This window comes from Anomalospiza imberbis, unplaced genomic scaffold (assembly GCF_031753505.1).
Source record: "Anomalospiza imberbis isolate Cuckoo-Finch-1a 21T00152 unplaced genomic scaffold, ASM3175350v1 scaffold_141, whole genome shotgun sequence".
Lineage (NCBI taxonomy): Eukaryota > Metazoa > Chordata > Aves > Passeriformes > Viduidae > Anomalospiza > Anomalospiza imberbis.
This window is the reverse complement of record NW_027099776.1, coordinates 26,166-35,049: the sequence shown is the minus strand read 5'-3', so window position 1 is coordinate 35,049 and position 8,884 is coordinate 26,166.

Sequence of the window (8,884 nt, the reverse complement as noted above, 5' to 3'; positions counted from 1 at the left end):
TTTGGAATTTTTTGGGGATTTTATTGGGATTTTTGGGGGGATTTTATTGGGATTTTTGGGGGGGGTTGAGGGATTTTATTGGGATTTTTTTGGGGATTTTTCGGGATTTTATTGGGATTTTTTTGGAATTTTATTGGGATTTTTGGGGATTTAATGTGGATTTGTTTGGAATTTTGGGGGGGATTTTAACGGGATTTTATTGGGATTTATTGAGATTTTTGGCGGATTTTATTGAGATTTTTGGGGGATTTTATTGGGATTTTTTTTTTATTTTATTGAGATTTTTGGGGGATTTTCTTGGCATTTTGTACAATAAAGAAATGAGAAAAACTGAGTGGTTCGATTGAGATTTTATTTGGCTTTTACTGGGATTTTATTGGGATTTCTGTTTGATTTTTTTGGGATTTTATTTGGATTTTTTTGGGATTTTTTCAGGATTTTATTGAGTTTCTTTCAGGATTTTATTGGGATTTCATTGGGATTGGATCTGGATTTTATTGGGATTTTATTGGGAATTTATTGGGATTTTTCTGGAATTTATTTGGATTTTATCCGGATTTTATTTGGATTTTATTGGGATTTTTTCAGGATTTTTTCAAGATTTTATTGGGATTTTATTGGGATTTTTTTCAGGATTTCATTGGGATTTTATTGGGATTTTTTCAAGATTTCATTGGGATTTCATTGGGATTTTATTGGGATTTCATTGGGATTGGATCTGGATTTTATTGGGATTTTTATTGGGATTTTATTGGGAATTTATTGGGATTTTTTCAGGAATTTATTTGGATTTTATCTGGATTTTATGGGGATTTTATTTGGATTTCATCAGGATTTTTTCAGGATTTCATTGGGATTTTGTTGGGATTTTATTGGGAATTTATTGGGATTGGATCTGGATTTTATTGGGATTTTATTGGGATTTTATTGGGATTGGATCTGGATTTTATTGGGAATTTATTTGGAATTTATTGGGATTGGATCTGGATTTTATTGGGATTTTATTGGGAATTTATTTGGAATTTATTGGGATTGGATCTGGATTTCATTGGGAATTTATTGGGAATTTATTGGGATTGGATCTGGATTTTATTGGGATTTATTTGAATTTTATTGGGAATTTATTGGGATTAGATCTGGATTTTATTGGGATTTTATTGGGATTTTATTGAGAATTTATTGGGATTTTTCAGGAATTTATTTGGATTTTATCCGGATTTTATTTGGATTTTTTCAGGATTTTTTTCAGGATTTTATTGGGATTTTATTGGGATTTTATTGGGATTTTATTGGGAATTTATTGGGATTGGATCTGGATTTTATTGGGATTTTATTGGGATTTTATTGGGAATTTATTTGGATTTTATCAGGATTTTATGGGGATTTTATTTGGATTTATTGGAATTTTTTCAGGATTTCATTGGTATTTTATTGGGATTTTTTTCCGGATTTTTGGGATTTCATTGGGATTGGATCTGGATTTCATTGGGATTTTTATTGGGATTTTATTGGGAATTTATTGGGATTTTTCAGGAATTTATTCGGATTTCATCAGGATTTTTTGGGGATTTTATTTGGATTTTATTGGGATTTCTTTTTGATTTTTTGGGATTTTATTGGGATTTTATTGGGTATTTATTGGGATTGGATCTGGATTTTATTGGGAATTATTGGGATTTTTCAGGAATTTATTTGGATTTTATCTGGATTTTATGGGGATTTTATTTGGATTTTATTGGGATTTTTTTCCGCATTTTTGGATTTCATTGGGATTGGATCTGGATTTTATTGGGAATTCACTGGGGACATTGGGGACATTTGGGACATTGAGGACTTTGGGGACATTGGGGACGTTGGGGACATTGGGGGATTGGGGACATTGGGGACATTGGGACATTGGGGACATTGGATGGACATTGGATGGACATTGGGGACATTGGATGGACATTGGATGGACATTGGATGGACATTGGGGACATTGGATGGACATTGGATGGACATTGGGGACATTGGATGGACATTGGATGGACATTGGGGACATTGGATGGACATTGGATGGACATTGGGGACATTGGGGACTTTGGTGACATTGGATGGACATTGGGGACATTGGATGGACATTGGATGGACACTGGGGACGTTGGGGACATTGGATGGACATTGGATGGACATTGGATGGACATTGGGGACATTGGGGGATTGGGGACTTTGGGGACTTTGGGGACATTGGGGACATTGGATGGACATTGGATGGACATTGGGGACACCGGGGACATTGGGGACACTGGGGAATTGGGGACATTGGGGGACATTGGTGACACCGGGGACATTGGATGGACATTGGGGACATTTGGGACATTGGGGACGTTGGGGACATTTGGGACATTGGGGACTTTGGGGACGTTGGGGACATTGGGGACATTGGATGGACATTGGGGACATTTGGGACATTGGGGACTTTGGGGACATTGGGGACGTTGGGGGACGTTGGGGACATTGGATGGACATTAGGGACATTGGGGACATTGGGGGATTGGGGACGTTGGGGACACTGGGGACATTGGGGGATTGGGGACATTGGGGACGTTGGATTGGGGACGTTGGGGACGTTGGGGGATTGGGGGGATTGGGGACGTTGGGGACATTGGGGACATTGGGGGATTGGGGACATTGGGGGACGTTGGGGGATTGGGGACATTGGGGACTTTGGGGACGTTGGGGACGTTGGGGGATTGGGGGGATTGGGGACGTTGGGGACATTGGGGACACCGGGGACATTGGGGACATTGGGGGATTGGGGACGTTGGGGACACTGGGGACATTGGTGACATTGGGTGGACATTGGGGAGGTGGACATTGGGGATTGGGGACACCGAGGACACCGGGGACATTGGTGACATTGGTGACATTGGATGGACTTTGGGGACACCGGGGACATTGGTGACACTGGGGACACCGGAGACATTGGTGACATTGGGGACTTTGGGGACGTTGGGGACATTGGGGGATTGGGGACGTTGGGGGATTGGGGACGTTGGGGACACCAGGGACATTGGGGACGTTGGGGACACCGGGGACATTGGGGACATTGGTGACATTGGATGGACGTTGGGGACATTGGGGACTTTGGGGACATTGGGGACATTGGATGGACATTGGGGATTGGGGACGTTGGTGACATTGGGGACATTGGGTGGACATTGGGGACACCGAGGACACTGGGGACATTGGTGACATTGGGGACGTTGGGGACACTGAGGGATTGGGGACATTGGGGACATTCAGGACACTGGGTGGACGTTGGGGACATTGGAGACACTGGGGGGACACTGGGGACATTGGGGACATTGGGGACTTTGGGGACACTGGGGGATTGGGGACACTGGGGAATTGGTGACACTGGGAACATTGGATGGACATTGGGGACATTTGGGGACATTTGAGGACATTGGGGACTTTGGGGATGTTGGGGGATTGGGGACATTGGGGACATTGGGGGTGAGGGACACTGGGGACATGGGGACACCGTGGGGACAAGGGACAACCTGGGGACATGGGGACACCCTGGGGGGGACATCGGGGGATTGGGGACACCCTGGGGACATTGGGGACATTGGGGACAAGGGACACCCTGGGGACATTGGGGACTCCCTGGGGGACATGGGGACACCCTGGGGGGGACATCGGGGGATTGGGGACACCCTGGGGACATTGGGGACATTGGGAACACCCTGGGGACATTGGGGACATGGGGACACTGGGGGATTGGGGACTCTGGGGACATTGGTGACATTGGGGACATTGGATGGACATTGGGGACACTGGGGACATTCGGGACACTGGGTGGACATAGGGGACATTGAGGACATTGGGGACATGGGGACACTCTGGGGGAACATCAGGGGATTGGGGACTCCCTGGGGACATTGGGGACATTGGGGACACCCTGGGGGAACATCGGGGGATTGGGGACACCCTGGGGACATTGGGGACATGGGGACACTCTGGGGACATTGGGGACAAGGGACACCCTGGGGACATTGGGGACACCCTGGGGACATTGGGGACACCCTGGGGACATGGGGACATGGGGACACCCTGGGGACATTGGGGACACCTTGGGGACACTGGGGGTGAGGGACACTGGGGACATGGGGACACCGTGGGGACAAGGGACAACGTGGGGACACCCTGGGGACACTGGGGACACCCTGGGGACACCCTGGGGACACTGGGGACACCTTGGGGACACTGGGGACACCCTGGGGACATTGGGGACTCCCTGGGGACATTGGGGACACCCTGGGGGAACATCGGGGGATTGGGGACACCCTGGGGACATTGGGGACACCCTGGGGACATTGGGGACACCCTGGGGACATTGGGGACATGGGGACACTCTGGGGACATGGGGACACTCTGGGGGAACATCAGGGGATTGGGGACACCCTGGGGACATTGGGGACACCCTGGGACATGGGGACACCCTGGGGACATTGGGGACACCCTGGGGACACTGGGGGTGAGGGACACTGGGGACATGGGGACACCGTGGGGACAAGGGACAACCTGGGGACACCCTGGGGACACTGGGGACACCCTGGGGACATTGGGGACACCCTGGGGACATTGGGGACATTGGGGACACCCTGGGGACATTGGGGGGTTGAGTGTGGGGATTTGGGGTTTTTGGGATTTTCGGGGTTTTTGGGGTTTCGGAATTTTTGGGATTTTCGGGGTTTCGGAGTTTTTGGGATTTTTGGGATATTTGGCATTTTGGTGTTTTTGGGATGTCGGGGTTTTTGGGATTTCGGAATTTTTGGGATTTTCGGGGTTTCAGAGTTTTTGGGATTTTTGGGATATTTGGGGTTTCGGAGTTTTTGAGATATTTGGGATTTCGGCGTTTTTGGGATGTCGGGGTTTTTGGGATTTCCGCGTTTTTGGGACATTTGGGATTTCGGCGTTTTTGGGATGTCGGGGTTTTTGGGATTTCGGCATTTTTGGGATGTCGGGGTTTCAGAGTTTTTGGGATTTTTGGGATATTTGGCATTTCGGAGTTTTTGGGATTTTTGGGATTTTCAGGGTTTCGGCGTTTTTGGGATATTTGGGATTTTGGCGTTTTTGGGATGTCGGGGGTTTTTTGGATTTTCGGGGTTTCGCAGTTTTTGGGATTTTTGGGATTTTCAGGATTTCGGGGTTTTTGCGCTGTCGGGGGTTTTGGGGATTTTCGGGGTTCAGAGTTTTTGGGATTTTTTGGATTTTTGGGATTTCGGAGTTTTTGGGATGTCGGGGTTTTTGGGATTTTCAGGGTTTCGGGGTTTTTGGGATTTCGGCGTTTTTGGGATTTCAGGGTTTTTGGGATTTCCAGAGTTTTTGGGATATTTGGGATTTCGGAGTTTTTGGGATGTCGGGGTTTTTGGGATTTCGGAGTTTTTGGGATATTTGGGTTTTCGGAGTCTTTGGGATGTCGGGGTTTTTGGGATGTCGGAGTTTTTGGGATTTTTGGGGTTTCAGAGTTTTTGGGATTTTTGGGATATTTGGGATTTCGGCGTTTTTGGGATGTCGGGGGTTTTTGGGATTTTTGGAGTTTCAGAGTTTTTGGGATTTTTGGGATTTCGGAGTTTTTGGGATATTTGGGATTTTGGGGTATTTTGGGATGTCGGGATTTTTGGGATTTCAGAGTTTTTGGGATTTTCGGGATTTCGGAGTTTTTGGAATTTTCAGGATTTCGGAGTTTTTGGGATATTTGGGATTTCGGCGTTTTTGGGATGTCGGGGTTTTTGGGATTTCGGAGTTTTTTGGATTTTCGGGGCTTCGGCGTTTTTGGGATTTTTGGGATATTTGGGATTTCGGCGTTTTTGGGATTTCGGGGTTTTTGGGATTTTCGGAGTTTTTGGGATATTTGGGATTTCGGCGTTTTTGGGATGTCAGGGTATTTGGGATTTTCGGGATTTCGGCGTTTTTGGGATGTCGGGTTATTTGGGGTTTTCGGGACTTCAGGGTTTTTGGGATTTCGGGGTTTTGGGGTGTTGAGATTTTGGGGTTTCAGGGTTTCTGGGATTTTGGGGTGTTGGGATTTTTGGGATATTTGGGATTTCAGGGTTTTTGGTATTTTGGGATATTTGGGATTTCAGGGTTTTTGGGTGTTGGGGTTTTGGGATTTTGGGTTGTTGGGATTTCGGGATTTTGGGATTTTGGGGTGTTGGGATTTCGGGATTTTGGGATTTTGGGGTGTTGGGATTTCGGGATTTTGGGGTGTTGGGATTTCGGGATTTTGGGGTTTTGGGATGTGGGATTTGAGGATTTTGGGATTTGGGGTTTTTGGGATGTGGGATTTGGGGATTTTTGGTGTTGGGATTTCAGGATGCAGCATTTTGGGGTGCTGGGATTTTGGGGTGTTGGATTTAGGGATTTCGGGATTTTGGCATTTCGGGGATTTGGGATGTTGGGATTTGGGGATTTTGGGTGTTGAGTGCTGGAATTTTGGGATGTGGGATTTGGGGTTTTTGGGATGTGGGATTTTGGGATTTTGGGTGTTGGGATTTCAGGATGCAGCATTTTGGGGTGTTGGATTTCGGGATTTTGGGGTGTTGGATTTCGGGATTTTGGATTTTGGGGTGTTGAATGTTGGGATTTTGGCATTTCGGGGATTTGGGATGTTGGGATTTGGGGATTTTGGGGTGTTGTGTGCAGGAATTTTGGGATGTGGGATTTGGGGATTTTGGGATGTTGAATGTCAGGAAATTGGGATTTTGGGATGTTGACATTTTGGATTTGGGAATTTCAGGACTCGGGATTTGGGATTTCAGAATTTGGGGATTTGGGGGTTTCGGGACGCTGGGATTTCGGGATATGCTGGGATTTGAGGATTTGGGATTTCAGGATTTTGGGACTTTGGCATTTGGGGATTTGGGATTTGAAGTTTTTGGGATTTGGGGACACTGGGATTTCAGGGTATGCTGGGATTTGGAGGTTTGGGGATTTGGGGATTTGGGATTTCAAAATTTGGGGATTTCAGGACTTTGGGATTTGGGGTTTCAGGACTTGGGGATTTGGGATTTCAGGATTTGGGGATTTGGGGACTTTGGGATTTGGAGGTTTGGGGATTTGGGGGTTTTGGGATGTTGGGATTTCAGGATATGCTGGGATTTTGGGATTTGGGGATTTCAGGACTTTGGGATTTGGGACTTCAGAATTTGAGGATTTGGGGACTTTGGGATTTGGAGGTTTGGGGATTTGGGGGTTTCGGGATGCTGGGATTTCAGGTTATGCTGGGATTTTGGGACTTGGGGATTTGGGATTTCAGGATTTTGGGATTTGGAGATTTGGGGATTTGGGATTTGAAGTTTTTGGGATTTGGGGGTTTCGGGACACTGGAATTTCAGGATATGCTGGGATTTGGAGATTTGGGATTTCAAAATTTGGGGATTTCAGGACTTTGGGATTTGGAGGTTTGGGGGTTTGGGAACATTGGGATTTCAGGATATGCTGGAATTTTGAGGTTTGGGGATTTCAGGATTTGGGGTTTGGGATTTTGGGATTTGGGGTCTGTGCCCAGGCTGTCCCTGCTGTTGCCGACGCTGGAATCCCCCGGGAGCCCCAATCCCATTCCGGATTTATCGGGAATGGGCTCCGGAACCTCTGGATTCGGGAAAAGCCCTGAAAACCTCGACCTCGCCCGGGAATTCCATGGCAGAACACGGAGCCGAGCAATCCCAGCGCAGGATCCGGGATAAAATCCAGAACCAAAATCCCATTTCCAGGACAAAATGGAGCTGGAATTCCCAAGGATTGGAGGAGCTGGAATTGCCAAGGATTGGAGGAGCTGGAATTCCCAAGGATTGGAGGAGCTGGAATTCCCAAGGATTGGAGGAGCGGAATTCCCAATGTTGGAGGAAGTGGAATGCCCAAGGATTGGAGCGGGAATTCCCAAGGGTTGGAAGAGTCAAAATTCCTAAGGATTGGAGGAGCAGGAATTTCCAAGGAATGGAGCAGGAATTCCCAAGGCTTGGAGGAAGTGGAATTCCCAAGGAATGAAGGAACTGGAACTCCCAGGGGGTGGAAGAACTGGAATTCTCAAGGATTGGAGGAGTCAGAGTTCCCAAGGGTTGGAAGAACTGGAATTCCCAAGGGTTGAAATTGGAATTTCCAAGGATTGGAGCTGGAATTCCCAAGGGTTGGAAGAACTGGAATTCCCAAGGATTGAAGGAGCTGGGATTCCCAAGGAATGGAGCAGAAATTCCCAAGGGTTGGAGGAACTGGAATTCCCAAGGGTTGGAGCCGGAATTCCCAAGGGTTGGAGGAACTGGAATTCCGAAGGATTGGAGGAGCGGAATTCCCAAGGATTGGAGCTGGAATTCCCAAGGGTTGGAGGAGCTGGAATTCCCAAGGACTGGTGGAGATGGAATTCCCAAGAATTGGAGGAACTGCAATTCCCAAGGGTAGGAGAAACTGGGATTCCCAAGGATTGGAGCCGGAATTCCAAAGGATTTGAGAAGCTGGAATTCCCAAGGCTTGGAGGAGCTGGAATTCCCAAGGGTTGGAGCAGGAATTCCCAAGGCTTGGCAGAAGTGGAATTCCAAGTTTTGGAAGAACTGGAATTCCCAAGGGTTAGTGGAGCTTGAATTCCCAAGGATTGGAGCTGGAATTCCCAAGGGTTGGAGGAGCTGAAATTCCCAAGGGTTGGAGGAACTGGAATTCCAAAGGATTGGAGGAGCGGAATTCCCAAGGATTGGAGCTGGAATTCCCAAGGGTTGGAGGACTTGGAATTCCCAAGGAGTGGTGGAGATGGAATTCCCAAGAATTGGAGGAACTGCAATTCCCAAGGCTTGGAGCATCTGGAATTCCCAAGGATTGGACGAGCTGGAATTCCCAAAGATTGGAG